At 44.3% G+C, this 15,732-nt stretch overlaps 1 protein-coding gene and 1 pseudogene across 5 annotated transcripts in view; one reads left to right on the top strand and one right to left on the bottom strand.

The window, feature by feature from the left end:
* Positions 1–2,290: 2,290 nt before the first annotated feature.
* LOC309847253 (elongation factor 1-alpha 1 pseudogene) lies at positions 2,291–6,930 on the bottom strand (annotated as a pseudogene). Its single transcript has 3 exons — positions 6,821–6,930; positions 4,317–4,510; positions 2,291–3,889 (listed from the first exon to the last, which is right to left on the bottom strand). The product of its transcript is annotated as an elongation factor 1-alpha 1 pseudogene (transcript).
* Positions 6,931–7,574: 644 nt separating this feature from the next.
* Positions 7,575–15,732, top strand: part of JAK2 (Janus kinase 2) — a 127,064-nt gene continuing 118,906 nt past the window's right edge. The window contains exons 1-2 of one of the 4 annotated variants that reach the window (XM_082694273.1): positions 7,575–7,958; positions 8,440–8,520. The gene's annotated coding sequence lies outside the window, so the exon portion shown is untranslated. Of the gene's footprint in view, positions 8,129–8,439; positions 8,521–15,732 lie in introns of all 4 variants that reach the window. The other 3 variants (XM_082694275.1, XM_082694272.1, XM_082694274.1) reach the window with 3 other exon arrangements.

The raw sequence follows: 15,732 nt of genomic DNA, 5'->3' as shown, positions 1-15,732 counted from the left end.
ACAGAAATGTGGATAAAGTAAGACCACCCTAAAGACGGCGCTCCCCCATTACCAGCTGCCTATGCTGGGGGGAAAACACTGGCTTTCCCTTTGACCAACTCTCATCGTGCAGAGGTAAAGAAGTGCAGCCTCCAGACCTTATTTAGAAAGAGAAGGCATGGAGGGAGAGATGGGGACAGGGAGGGGTCTCTTTGTTGAGCAAATATACTTAAGGAAAAATTATAGACATTGCGGGTATGTAGAAATTAAAGTTGAGAACTGGTTTAGGCAGGATTTTTTTGTCCCACTGTGTATTTCGTAGGTAAAATTGAAATACACAATATTTAAACATAGCAGTAAGATGTTTTAATATCAAATTAGATTTCCCTTGGGTCAATAGTTTAACTGAAGTGGAGTGACCACAGCAATTATTATAGCTATGGCCCAGAAGATTCACAAAATTCAGTTACAGAGAAAGTTGGATGAAGTGAGTGAGAAGAGAAAACCCAACAGCCCTGAAGGGAGTGATGATTTGGAAGAGGAGGTGAGGGTGAGGAAAATTTCTCTGTAAGACGTAGCCACCCTGCTCAAAGATAGCTTATTTTTGGCTAACCAAAATTACATGGGTTCCGTGTAATGTCTCAGATTGTGACTGATACTTACATAGTTATGCTTGGCTCCTTCATTGGAGATAGACTTCAGAATTTGTGGGTAAATTGGATTTTTAAAAAGTTGTACATCTTCTCTCTTGAGATTTGAGAGAATATTCCTTGTTTCTCTTCTCATCGGTGTGCTATAGTATCTGTCTTCTTCAGGTTATTTTGTAGCAAGTACTCTACACTAGTAGATCTAGCTTAAGTAAAAAGCAGAAATTTGTCATAAGGAAATATTTTCAAGATACCAAATACAGGAAGTTTCTTTGGGCCTTAGAAGGAAGAGGAAACTGAAACGTGATGAGGACTCTTTATTGGTGTGTTTCTCTCTTTTTCTCTGTCCTGTCTTAGATCTGTGTTAATCTCCCCCACCCCCAGCAAATTAGGCTTCTGTGCAACTCCATGTACATAAAGATGGCCATATCACAAAACCAGATTTAACTTTAGAGCATTGGAAGCAAATAAGCGAAAAGAGAAGTCTGAGCAACTGTCTCTGAATCCCAGTTTGGGCTTCTCCGAAAGGGAGACCTTGATTGGCTCAGCTTGAGTCAGGTGACAACTCATGCCGCCCTCAACAGATGTGGGGGCTGGGTCATGAACAGTAAGGGGCCAGAGGCTGGCTATTCTGGGTGAAGAGGACCATTCTTAGAGAAAGAGGGCAGAATCCATAATCTAAATAAGAACTGAGGAATTAATGCTCTGTAAACAAAAAATTATGCCAGGGGAATTTCTATTTTTAAGAGTGAATCACAGTATGACTCCTTTTATAAAGAAAAATATTTTTAATGAATTGCTAACCATACCCCTGTTTGAAGTAAAACAGTTTCAGTAGAGCATAATTATAATAGACATTTTGCATATTTCACCAATTAATTATCCTCACTTGAAGAAGGTTATTAATTCCTTGTTTACAGAGGGGAAAACTTTTGGTTTTCATACACCAAAGTTAAATGTATCTGGTTATCTCAAGAGAAGGAGGGATCTGTTTGCTAGAAACACCTTTATCTTTGGGACTATAGGAAGGATGAGAGATCAGGGATATGCTGAAGTACAGAGGACGTTTTCGACTCCCTCCACCCCCATAGCTAAGCAAACTTTGAAATGAATGATTCTAAAATATCTGGGTGGTTCAAAGCTCGTCTGTTTATCTGATATACACTCTGGCCTTTCCGTTTGTATTACTAGACCAGGAATAAATCAGCCTCTCTCCATAGCTACCTCCCTTGCCTTCAGAAAAGTACTCTTCCCTATCTTGGAAAGAAAGAAAGCAACTCTCCATCTAACCCCAACCATTTGCTTGACCTCTTTCCCTTTCCAAGGACTTTTCTGTGTCTTTTTTTTCTCTCACTTTTCTCTCCCTCTCTCTCTCTTTTTAAAAGATTTTATTTATTTACTTGTCAGAGAGAGAGAGCAGCAGGCTGAACAGGCAGAGCAGGCAGAGGGAGAAGCAGGCTCATGACCTGAGCCCTGAAGGCAGAGGCCCAACTGACTGAGCCACCCAGGTGTCCCTTTTTTTGCTCCTCTTAAGAATGTTTTTATTATTTCATCACTTAATGCATAGTTTATATTTCGTTTTTTACCCAAATGTAAATCTTTTTTTTTTTCCTCATTTGCTGTTTTAATGGGTCTCAAAATTCTGGGACAGACTTTTGGTCAAGTTGTTTCCATTAAAAAGTACTAATTTTAAAAACTAATAACTTAAAAACTGCCACACACACAAAAAAAACAAATGGTCTGCAAAAGTCTTTCCTTCTGAAGATTTTATGATGCCTTGTTATCATTAGCCAATCTTTTACTATTAAAATTAAATGGCCAGTTGACGCAAACAGTTCTGAGACTTTTCTTCCACCACTGATTAAGATGAGGTTGGCAAATATTGGGGATAATATTTATTTAGCCTTCTGAGCTTTCTGGACAGACTTGGTGACCTTTCCAGCTCCAGCTGCCTTCTTGTCCACTGCTTTGATGACACCCACAGCATGGACAGCAAAACAGACTAGAGGAGGATAGTCAGAGAAGGTCTCATCACACACAGGCTTTCCAGAAACCATATCAACAATGGCAGCATCACCAGACTTCAAGAACTTGGGACCATCTTCCAGCTTTATTCCAGAATGACGATCTATCTTCTCCTTCAGCTCAGCAAACTTGCGAGCAATGTGAGCTGTGTGACAATCCAGCACAGTTATATCCCCAGCACTGATGTGGCCTGGATGGTTCAGGATAATCACCTGAGCCATGAAGCCAGCTTCTTCCATTGGTGGATCATTTTTGCTGTCACCAGCCAGATTGCCAGGACAGACATCTTTGGCAGATATGTTCTTGACATTGAAGCCTATGTCGTCCCCAGGAAGAGCCTCACTGAGAGCTTCATGGTGCATTTCAGTGGACTTGACTTTAGTTGTAACATTGACTAGAGCCAAGTTGACCACCAAGCCAGGTTTAAGAACACCAGTCTCTGCTCGGCCCACAGAGACAGTATCAATACCACCAATTTTGTAGATGTCCTAGAGAGGCAGACACAAGGGCTCATCAGTTGGATGAGTTGGTGGCAGAATGCAATCCAGAGCTTCAAGCAGCGTGCTTCCACTGGCGTTCCCGTCTTTACGGGTGGATTTCCATCCCCTGAACCAAGGCATGTTATCACTTGGCTCCAGCATGTTGTCACCGTTCGAACCACAATCTGGCATAAATGCTACTGTGTCAGGGTTGTGGCCAATTTTCTAAAAGTAGATACTGACTCCCTTAACAATTTCCTCATATCTCTTCTGGCTATAGGGTGACTCAGTGGAATCCATTTTGTTAACACCAACAATTAGCTGTTTTATACCCAGTGTGTAAGCCAGAAGGGCACGCTCATGGGTCTGCCTGTTCTTGGAGATACCTGCTTCAAATTCACCAGCACACAGCAGTGACAATCAGGACAGCACAGTTAGCCTGAGATGTGCCTGTTAATCATGTTTTTGATAAAGTCTCTATGTCCTGGGGCATCAGTGATGGTCACATAGTACTTGCTGGTCTCGAATTTGTCAGGCAGAGAGCAATGGTGATACCACGTTCACGTTCAGCTTTCAGTTTATCCAAGACCCAGGCATACTTGAAGGAGCCCTTTCCCTTCTCAGCAGCCTCCTTCTCGGATTTTTTGATAGTTCTTTTGTCGCTCTCACCACATTTGTAGATCAGATGGCCAGTAGCAGTAGACTTGCCCGAATCTATGTGTCCAATGACGATGATGTTAATGTGAGTCTTTTCTTTCCCTTTTTGGTTTAGGTTGAGCAGTGGTTTTCACAACACCTGTGTTCTGGCAACAAACCCGTTGTGAAAAAGCCCAAATGTAAGTCTTTGCATTTATCTCTGTTAAAGCTCTGTCCTTATCATTACAGCCCACACAGTTCTGGGGAATGTGATAGATTGTGACAAATGCTTCAGGATTACTAATAAAATCCAACATAGTTCTCATACCTCCCAGCCTGCTGATATCTGTAAATTGACCTTACCACAACTCTAATATGCATTTAATAGCTGTGCTAAGGGTTTAAAAATATTTTTTCATCTAATCTTCCAGATATCTCAAGGAAGATAGTGATGAGGAAATGGAAGCTTAGAAAATCTAAATGACATCCTTGGTGAAGGCTGGGATTCAAACCTGGGTCTGCCGGACTCTCAAGCTTAAGTTCTTAAAACCTTGGCCACGTCTTTTCAACCTTGCCTTTGCATCAGAACCACCTAAGAACTTTACAGAGACACAACAGCCAAAACCCCATCTGACAACATTGTCACAGTCTTGCTGTAGAGGTGGTTTTGGAGAGCAGTAGCGAGACCCACTGCTGCCATGTTCTGCTGCAGTGGAAGGACAGGATCTTAGTGGGTGCCACACACTGCCCCATAAAGATGACAATTAGCTGCTAATTTTTACTTTTAGATCTGGCCATATAATCAGTTTTGAATCTAAATAAATCCTCCAACCCACATTTCTTCTTTCTCATAGTGTGTGAGAGAATGTCATGAAAGACTTGGTAAAATTTGTTCTCTTGGGGGGGCACCTGAGTGTCTCAATTGGTTAAGCCTCCAGTTCTTGATTTCAACTCAGACCATGATCTTGGGGTTATGGGATCCAGCCCCATATCAGGCTCTGCACTGGGCATGGAACCTTCCTAAGATTCTCTTCCACTCCCTCTGCCCCACTGCCCCACACTCTCTCTCTAAAAGAAAAGAAAAAAAATTGTTCTCTTGGAATTCTTTTTTATCGTTTTCAAAAATAGGGGTATCTTTCTGAAATGTTTGCCCTGGGAGCAACTTTCTAGCTATGCCACTACCAGGGATCACATAAAGAGCTAAAAAATTCTCTACGAGGTGAAAAGAGCTCAACATCCAAGGGGAATATTGACTTAAAAATCATATAGTCTTAGTGAGAAGAGAGGCTTCCACTCTCTGAAAGACCCTAAACAAGTCACTTTATCTCTCTGGGCAGGCAGATAAATTTCTCAATTCTATAAACCTAAGAATTTTTCTTTTCTTTTCAGTCCACCTGTCTTCCATATCCAAATCACTTTTATTTAAAAAAAAAAAAAAGTCCCTTTGTAGAGGCTGCTTTCTGGCAAACAGGATTGAGCAAAGGAATGTAGAGAAGGTCCAAAATAGCCAGAGGCCCCAACTGACCAATAGGCTATTTACACATAGGCACCATTACCAAGAAAAGGAGAATTCCATATGTTGCTATACCTCTTTATCTTCCCCCTTGAAAAATGGCCCCCACCCACTGGTTGCAGACAGCCCCTCCATGGCTATCCTGTGCACAGCTCCCTTTCTGTGTATTTGATAAACTTCTATCTCCTTTGTTCTGCCTTGGGTGAACTCTTTCGCCTCCTGTGCCCACGGATCCCACCTGATCTTCACCCTGCATTTCGAGGCCCCCATCCTATCAAGAGACACCCATTTAGACACCACACCTTCCCCCACAAGGAATTCTGAATATTCACTTTTTCCTTCCTGCAAACAGGCAGTGGCTCTTAACAGGCACCATGTCTGGTTGAATAAATAAGTATTATAAAATATAGGAATATAGAATTATAGATTATAGAAATATAGAAATATCACTCATTGCAGTGAATACCTCTGCACTGTTTCAGAGCTCATAAAACAGGCATTTTTTCTCAGAAAAGCGAATGTTTCCATTTCCACAATTCAGGTAGATGATTTTAATCTTAGCTGTGACATGAAAGATGACTCTGCCATTTTATCTTTTTTGTGTGGGTCTGTGTTCTGGTTTCTACTCCAGTAACAGTTTTCATTTTCAGGAAAAGGGAACTTGCATGGTGGTTGCTGCTTGTGATCTCGGCCTTTATATTCTAAGCAGATTTTAGATTTGCCATCGACTCACAACTATTTTTGATTCCTTTTTAGATATTAAAAATAAGGACTCTCCAGCATATTTTGCTTGTAAAACAGTAGCCATTGGAACGCAATTCTCCCTCACTCTTATGAGAAAACTTAAATCCCTCCCTCTTATGAGAAAACAAGAGCTGTAGTTCACTATTTACTTTGAAGGAGTCAGTATGAATTCAAGTCATTTCCTATCCTGCTATCATCTGCTCAAAGACCTTTTGCAATGGGTCTTATGTAAGAAGGAATGCAAGAATTGCACTGGTGAGTTGGTTTAAAGATATCATTAAATTCAAGTTAGACCTGAATGTCAGCATCAATTTGTGAGTGGAGAAACAGGTATAAATGCATCAAATGTTTCAGAGAGAAAGAGAGCTAATAAGTGAGAAAGACCGTACATATTTGGGTCCCAGGCTACTCCTTTGGACTCCTCTTTTTCCACTGCCCTCTCCTTCACTGTCCTCCAACCACATTGACCTCTTTCCTGGTCCTTGAACTTGTCAAGCCCATTCCTTGTTCAGGGTCTTTGCCTTTGCTAGTCCCTCCGCCTGAAACTCTCTTCCCATGTAGTCACACGACTGGCTCATTTTCATCCTTTACATCTCTGCTCAGATGTCACTTATTCTGGGAGGTCTTTCCTGGCCACCCTCACTAAAATAACACCCTGCTTCCTCACTTTCTATTCCTTTACTTTGTATTATTTTTCTTAAGTGCAATTATATCCTGGTATATGATACAAAGTATATTTGTCACTTTTATCCGAATATATGCTCCAGTAGAGCAAGTGGAATGCGGGTTGCAATTACTTAGCAGCATCCTTGGAGCCCTTGCAGCCCAGCACCTGGTAGATGCTATGCGAATATTCGTTGAACGAATGAATGGGGCTTTGGGGAGGCGGTGGGCTCTTTCTCCTCATTCGCTGGGTCTTGTCGCCAATCGGCGAGCAGCTGGGCGCCTCGTTCCACCCGCCCCCTTTTCTTGGGTTGGAGCCAGGCGCTCGGGATTGCACCTGCACAAAACTGCGCCTGTGAATGTTGCCCCAACCCTCGGCGCCACTTTCCCTCGGCCTAGAGGCCTGGACTGGGGAAGGACAGGTTTGCCGGACGCGGACCGTGGAAGCGAAAGCAGAAGGGGAACCAACAGCAGGGCCCGGGAGGATGGCGCTGTGGTGCCAGGCTGCGCGCAGGGGGCGCCTTCCCGACCCGGCTGACTCATTCCCAGCCGCCTCCACGGCGGGCGGCGGCCACACACACGCCCGTCTGGGGAGGGCCAGGCCCAGCGCCGGCGCCGCGATCCTGGGGGCCGTGGGGCCCAGGGTAGCCAGCTCCCGCTCCATTTCTCACGCCCGTTCTCCCAGGGGACGCCCCGGGACTCTCCGCGCGCTCCCGCCAACTTCCCGAGAAGCCCAGGTCTTGCGCGGCCTGCCTCTGCCTGCCCCACAGCGCGCGCGCGCACGCCGGGAGAAGGGCAGCGCGGCGGCTCGGCGCACGCGCGCACGCGCAGTCGGGGGAGGAGGGGCGCGGTTGGGTCCCGCCCCCGCCGGTGCCGCGGGTCCGCCTCAGTCCGCGGTGAACCGTCCGCGCGAGTGGAGGCTGACGCCGACGCGAAGAGAGCTTCCGAGCCAGTGTGGCCTGAGGCACTGAGAACGCGGGGTGGCCCGGGAGAGGGCGGAGACGACGCCTGTGACGACAGGCTTCCTGGCTGCCCAAAGTGGGAGTGGTGTGCGCTGGAGGAAGGAGAGAGGAAGAGAAGCCGAAGGGGGTAGCGGCGGCCGCGGCCAACGGCTTCCCTCAGCTCTGACAGGCTGGGCCGGCGCCCGGCGCGCTCCGGAGTTGCTGCCGCCGCCTCGGCCGCTCGACCCCGGGCCCGGACTCGCGGCGCGCCTCGGGGCGGAGAGCTGCTGCGGCCGCGCGGGGACAGGCCCGGGGCTCGCCGCCCAGGGATGTGAGTGGGAGCCGACTCGGCGCGGGAGGGCCCGGGAGGGCCCAGCCTGGCGGACGCCTGGACCCCTGCCCACGCCGGGGGCTCCGCAGATCTCGGCCCGCCGCGGGCGCCGGTCGGAGCAGTCCCTGCGGGCCTGGGGGCGCGTCCTCGCCGCGGGATCGGGGCAGCTGGTGCGTGCGATCGCTGCTTGGCCTCTGGGTGGGGGGCCGCGGGCGTCGGCACACCTCCCTCCCGCCCGCTAACCCCGGCTCTGCCCCCGCTGGAGCAGTGAACTTCTCGGCAAAAAGCCTTGCTCTTGGGAGGGGAAGCCGGCCGCGGCGTGTTCCGCTGTTGGCTGTTCGCATCCCTGTGTCCCTCCCCCCTGACTGCTCTTTAAAATGTTCTGGACGTCGGAATGGCCTGGAGGAGAGCATCTCTTTCCCCCGGATTTCTGCGGTAATAACGGTTGCTTCTTCTTCTTCTTCTTCTTTTTTTTTTTAAGGTTTCAGAACCTGGCGAGGGAACAAGATGTGAACTGTTGCGCTCCTGAAGAAAAAAGGCCCTTCCTCCCCTGCTCGCGAAGGTGGGTTTGCGACCCTGGCGGCGGGGCCTGTGCGGCGGCGGGGAGGGCGCGTGTGGGGAAGCGGGAGTGCGTGCGTAGGACGGCCCGGAGCGTGTGTAGACAGGCCGGGCTCCCTGTGGTTCAGCCTCTGAACATGGCAGCGCGGAACTTAGAATGTTGGTCCGGGAGGGCGATTCGGGGGTGCTTACTGTTGCCCGCTCGGATCCTTTAAGAGATACCGCTGCTTCTTTCTCTTCCGATCATACAAGTGACAAGGCTTCGCAGAAGAAGCGTTGCCAGAGACTCTGTCTCCTCGAGCAGCCAGAGATTGTTGATCTTTCAAGGAGGAACGTTTTCAAGGAATAAGGGATACCAAGTGGGAGAACACGTTAGCTCCTCTTGCTGGGCGTTCTGCTACCACGCTGAGTGCTTCCTGGGTGGTTTTATCTGCCCGAGTTTGCTGTGTCGGTTGAATGTACCCAGTTTGCTTTCCGGTGGTGGTTAATCAGTCAGCAGAGACTCGTTTTCTTTGAATGAAACGACAGAAGCGGCTGAGTATGTCACAGAGGGAAGGAGAAATGTGGAGAAGGAAACTAGAAGTGGGAATAAGAGAGAGGACAGTTGCTTTTGGTTTCTTAATAGGTTATACAAGAGAGTCGTTGCTACTGCAAATAGTCTGTGCAACACCCAGCACATTTGAAGATGAATAATCACCTTTTGACCTGTCTTTACCCACCTCACTCACCTTTTATCACGAGTGTGGACATCGCTAGCTTGCACGTGCAACATGTCTGTTAGAGAAACACCTGCAAACTGGATGTCCAGCACTTGCCTTAATAGTACGTGTACTTACCTGTAGAGGAAAGTTACAGTATTTGCTGACTACATGAGAGTGGGAAGCTTTGTTTTTGCTCGAACTGAATGTCCTGTGTTTGGAGTTCATAGCATGTTAAAATTAAAATTAAAGGAAACAATAGTTTGTTTTGTATAGTGGGTTTACCTAGTGACAGAGACAGGTGTCTCAGTTATGGGAAGGGAACATGACGTCTTTTCTCTACTTCACCTGGCTGTCGCTGAAAGGTGGGATGCTCTTGAGGCAGAATAGGGAAGCCCTGGCTCTGGAGTCAGATCTGGGTGTTCCTGCCCCTTAATAGTTGTATTATTTAAATGTCTTTGAGCCCCGCTTTTCTTAAAAGGTTGCTGTGAGGATCAGTAAGATTGTGCAGGGGAAGGCTTGGCTACTGTTGAAGCCTGGGCTACTCTCAGGGGCCGGACAGGCAAAGGAGATTTAGAGAAGGGCAGTATCACTCTGCATGAGGTGGTCTGCCAGGGACCAGTGATTCTTCCTCTTTAGCAGAAGGAAAAAAAGCACTTACAGTTCTTGAACTGGTCAACTAGGTCTTCTTAGAGCCTTTTTATGGGAAGGTTCCACTCTTATTTCTACTTGACACGCCTCCCCCCACCATCGTGTGGCCTCTACCAACTATTGTGCTGCCCTCTTGTGGTTAGCTGTGCTAAAAACTGTCTTCTGCTCCTCCCCTCTTACATTTTGTTTTCCCTCTTTTTAGGCCTCTTGCCTTTGCTCCCAGTTTCCCAAACTGTGCTGAGGTGCCCAAGAGAAGCAGTGAACTCAGGCTTGGAACTATTAGTTTGAGGAAGTTCACAGTTTCAATGTTAAATTGACACATTCTTTTTTCTACAATGCCCTGTCTTTGAAAGCTGTTTTTTTTTTTAAGAAGTTGCTCTGATAAAAAGCAACTACTGTATGAGGATCAGTGTGATACAGGAAATGAGAGTGTGATATTGTTCAGTTTGATTCCAAGAAGTTGTACAAGGCCAGACAAGAACTAAGTTGTATGGATATTAAATAGCTTGAATTCACCTACTCAAGTATTCACACCACTCACAGAAGTGCTGTGAATATATTACTAAAACTAAGAATTCCCTGAATGGAGAAAGTTTGGGAACCCTTGCCTAAGCTTTTGGTTGAATTTTCTGATACAAACAAAATTTTTTTAAACAGAAAAACTGCATTTTTTTTATGTTGGTCACTAACTGATTCCTGTCCCCCCAGAAGTATTGATACAATTATTGATGCAAAGCCAGTATCAGCTGATCATGGCTTAGTATATTTCCTCTCCTATTTAATATCTTTATAACATTTGCCTAGTTCTTTTATTTTATTTTATTATTTTTTTAAGATTTTATTTATTTGGCAGAGAGAGAGAGAAAGCGAGAGAGAGAGCTAGAGCGTGCCCGCGTGCATAAGCAGGGGGAGTGGCAGGCAGGGCAGAAGTGCTCAGCAGGGAGCCAGATGCAGGACTCTATCCCAGAACCCCAGGATCATGACCTGAGCAGAAGGCAGACGCTTAACCAACTGAGCCACCCAAGCACCCCTAGTTCTTTCATTTTAAAACAGATTCTGTTGCTGGGGCACCTGAGTGGCTCTGTTGTTAAGCGCCTGCCATTGGCTCAGGTCACGATCCCAGAGTCCTAGGATCTAGCCCGGCATTGGGCTCCCTGCTCAGCTGGAAGCCTGCTTCTCCCTCTCCCACTCCCCCTGCTTGTGTTTCCTCTCTGACTGTGTCTCTGTCAAATAAATAAATAAAATCCTAAAAACAAACAACAAATTCTATTGCTCACTTGTTATTCTAGTCACTTCCTGGTTATTCCAGGCCTGCTTTTCTAGTATTTTGAATGTCTCCTTAAACTCACCATGCCCTAAATGAAAAATCATCATTTTTATACCCCGTTGGAATTTCCTTCTCTCCTGATCATATAGATCATCTGGGATGCCTGGGTGGCTCATTCAGCTAAGTGTCTCCCTTCAGTTCAGGTCATGATCCCAGGGTCCTGGGATCAAGTCCCACATCAGGCTCCCTGCTCAGCAGAGAGCCCACTTCTCCCTCTCCCTCTGCCTGCCACTCCCCGGCTTGTATGCTCTCTTTCTGTCAAATAAATAGATAAAATCTTTAAAAAATAATAAATTAGGTATCATCTTTACCTCTTTCATTCACCTCTTGTGTTAACCCGTTCAACATGTCCTGTCCATATTTCTTTTCTCCCTCATAGCTCTGCTTACCTACTTTACCACCAGGACTTATTTCCTCAGCCTAGAATATTGAAAGTCATATCAGCTTCTCAGAATCCAGCATCTCTTTCTTCTGTTTATCCACAATAAAAATGTCACTAATATTCCTTATTGTGGCATTCTTTTGTCCCCAGATCTTCAGTGGCTTCACACACTCTACCTGTTAAATTTAACTTTCTCTTCTTGGCTCTCAGGAGACTCGGTCATTATTTCCTACCCTATTTATTTGGTCTTTAAGGAACCGCAATGATCATTCTCTGCTGTAGTCTTTCAAGCCACTTTTCTACATTTTCTGATAATAGTTATGCTTATTTCAGCTTTTGACTTCCATTAATGTTTTCCATCCTTTTTCCACCTAGCCCAGTTCTGCTTTTGTACCACTCACTATTCCATAAGAAAGGAGGGCCTCAATCTCATCTGAAAACTTGGGGATGACTGTAGTACTTTTTCCATAGGGTTGTAATGAGAATGAAGTGAATTAATAAATGAAAAGTCTTTATGACCGGTGCCTGGCAGAGTAAGCACACCTCAAGTTTTAGCTTTTATTATTGTAATTATTAATTTATTAATTATTAATAATCATCATTATTATTACTATTATTACTATGGCTATACTCTCAGTTAAAATTCTTCCTCATTTCTGAAACTGTTTCTCACTACATACTGCTTTTTCCTTTCTGTATTTCTGCTGTTCTTTTAAGTCACAGAGGATCTTCATGTAGTTTATTTATATATCCTGATTTGGTAGTTTGATAATTATTTCCCTAGTGTTAACCTTATCTTTTCTTGTTGGTTGTATATACTTTGAGGAACACATACACAGAGTGCTGAACACATGAGGAGCTTTCAGTGAGTGCTGTGTATTAGAAAGGAGCTTTAGTCAATCACCACACAAACATTTATTAATATCTACAATGTAGAAGGTACTTTGTTATGTCCAAAGAGATGCAGAAAGATATAAAATAGGTTCCTTTCATTGAGAACTTAAAATGTAATTTGGAAGATAAGGTAAATAATAAAAATTATCGATATTTGAGACGACTTAGAGTTGAAGTGAGCAGGGAAGTCTCCAGAGAGGAGGTCAAATCAAAACTTGGCATGATTTTATTTTGCATAAGAGGAAGGACCTTGTACAGGTGGTAAACAGAATCAAAATATGCACGACATTTTCAGAGAACAGTACATAAAACAATTTGAAATGAAGGTTTGTATGGTAAGGTAGTAAGAAATCAGGTTGATAATAGAGATTGGAATTAGATTATGGATGCCTGTAAGTGCTAGGATGGGAAGAATGTACGTTGCTCCATAGGTAACAGAGAAACTTTAAAAGTTTGGATTGAGAAAGAGCATGCTAAAGGAGTATTTTAGAAAAAACTGTGGTACCAGTGTTATGTATGAATTGGAAAGAGAAGTGATAGAGCTGGGAAAATAATCTAGGCCTGGTGTTTGGATTTAGTGAAAACAGGACTGGAGAGATGTCACATAAGACGTCATTATAGACTGGATAGGAAGGGAGCATGTGGGGGGCGGTAAGTGGGGAGAAGAGTAATCAAAGATGACGTTGAAGTTTCGACCCTCAATCACATAAGAAATTGAAGACTGTTGGAATGCCAAGACATCTGAGAACATCTGGGCTAGCCCATGGATTTTGTGCATTAGGATTCTGATGCCCAGAGAGATTTAAAAGTATATACAAAGTTACTCAGCCAGTTAGTGACAAAGAAAGAACTAGAATTTTTTAAATGGCAGTACTGACAGTTATCTCTGAATGTAAGTATTAGTAGTTGTTTGGAGATATCTAAAGAGCTGGACTTAAATTTGGGTATCTTGAGTTTGAGATGACAGTGGGATAGTCAAGTGAAAATAGATGGCTAGACAGTAGTTAAGTAGAACTTGGTAGAGAAATTTAAGACTGAAATTGTGGTGGTCAGAAAGAAGAGCAGTGGACCTGAAATTGAGCCTTGGGTATTGCCCGTAATTACAGCGTGAAAGAAGAGGAACTGACAAAAAAAGATGAAAAAGGAGCAGTGGGCCTGAGAGGCGAGTGGGTGGGTAGGTTAAGAGGGTGGGAATGATTAACATTTTGATCACTGTTGATCACCTCCAAGAAATGAGAAGAGTTAGAACTGAAAAAAGGCCTTAAAAATGTTCCTAACATGAAATCAAGAAAACTAGAAGAAAGAAGAAAATTGCTTATAGTTTTCCCATGTAGAAATAGCCAGTTAGTATTTTGTTCTCCTTAGTATAATAGATGGCCTTTGGATTTGACATTTGGGTGAGTAATGGAGACCTCTATCCAAAGCTCTTACCACTGGGACTAAAGATGAGAATTTTAGGCATAATAAAGACAGGAATGTATTTTTGACAGTCTTTGTCATTCATCTGTGTCCTATATAAGTAACTGCTATTCCTTGTGGGAATTAGCCTTACAGATATGTTATTTGAATGAGTAGACATTCAGTGGTCTTATTAGACCTTTAGTGGTCTTGCAGGTTAGAAAGGTGATCTCTGGGTGTGTCTGTACTGGTAAAATCTGAATAAAATAAGGTATAATTTCTAAAAGGAAAGAGAAATCCTTGGTAAATAACTTATAGAAGTGAAGGTAGCATGGTTAAAACTGTTCAGATTAGGAGAGCTGGAAAGGGTAAAAGGAAGCATAATCTGTCTTTAAAACCTGTACAGTACAGTTATCAGAGGTGGACTAGGTTGAGAATCCATGGGCTGTTTGTTTTGCCAGAATGCTTATTTTGATTTCCCAAGGACATACTTTAACCTGCTCTTTTGCTATCAGTCCTTGGGATTAGGGTATTCATTATTGCTTACTAAAGTGACTTTCATAAATGCTGATTATGAAATAAAATGACACTAGGTAATATTTTGTAATTTGAACATCAGTGTGATGTGAAGAAGTGCACTATTTTGGAAATCAAGGGGGATCAGGGACTAACTGCTGTCAAAAAGAGTTTGAGCAACTCATGTGATGATTGAACCTTCCCCCCCCTCATTTGGAAAATGAGAGAATGGAATAAATCTGTGTTTTTTTTTTTTTTTTAAGATTTTATTTATTTGACAGAGAGAGAACACAAGTAGGCAGAGAGGCAGGCAGAGAGAGAGGAGGAAGCAGGCTCCCTGCTGAGCAGAGAGCCAGATGCAGGACTCGATCCCAGGACCCTGAGATCATGACCTGAGCTGAAGGCAGCGGCTTAACCCACTGAGCCACCTAGGTGCCTATAAATCTGTTTTTTAAAAAAACTTGTGTGTACTTTAGAAATGTGGAGTCACATAGTAAAATGTGAATAAACTTAAGTAATGGCTTACTATGTTTTATAGCGAAAAAACCAGCCTCTTCCTCCTTCTCTATCTCTGATTCCTGCTTTCCAGTAAACCACTTTCAGATTTCCTAAGTATCTTCTGGTGCTTACCTCCATATTTCTAAATAACATAATCCATTATCATCCCTAACATAATCCATGAACACCCCTCCTCATTCTATATCTATGCCTATACTCTGCCCTTTTGACCTTTATTTATTAAAGATTTTGCTTACTAGAGAGAGAGAGAGAGCGCGCGCACACACACGAGAAGGTGGAAGAGTGGAGGGTGAGGGAGAAGGAGACTCCCTGTGGAGCAGGGAGCCTGACCTGGGCTCCATCCCGGGACCCTGAGATCATGACCTGAGCCAAAGGCAGATGCTTAACAGACTGAGCCATCCAGGCGCCTTTGTCCTTTTCCTCTTTAAAATGAATGAATTGGTCAGTGTCGTATCTAAGGCTTCTCCACTACTTGTGTAGAGAAACCCATCTCCTTTTGCCTTCAAGGACTTTGATATTTTATTTCTCCCTCATTTTCTTGCATTTTAAATTTTTCCCTCTATTGGCTCATTTCTGTCAGTGTGTGTTCTGGTTGTTATTGCTGTTTGCTTATTGCAAAACTTAGTGACTTAAAACAACTATTTTATTAGGCTCACAGATATTATGGTTCAGTAATTTAAATAGGGTACACCAACCATGCCTTGTTTTTATTCCACAAAGTCTAGAACCTCAGTTGGGAAGACTTGTTGGCTGGGGGTACTGTGAAGGTGGGGGGCTAGAATGAGTCATCTGGAGGTGTCTTCACTTACATGATTGGTAGTTGATGCGGGC

This window comes from Mustela nivalis (assembly GCF_964662115.1).
Source record: "Mustela nivalis genome assembly, chromosome: 13".
In the NCBI taxonomy this organism is placed as follows: Eukaryota; Metazoa; Chordata; class Mammalia; order Carnivora; family Mustelidae; genus Mustela; species Mustela nivalis.
The sequence above is the reverse complement of the archived record's forward strand: the minus strand, read 5'-3'. Positions and strand labels throughout refer to the sequence as shown.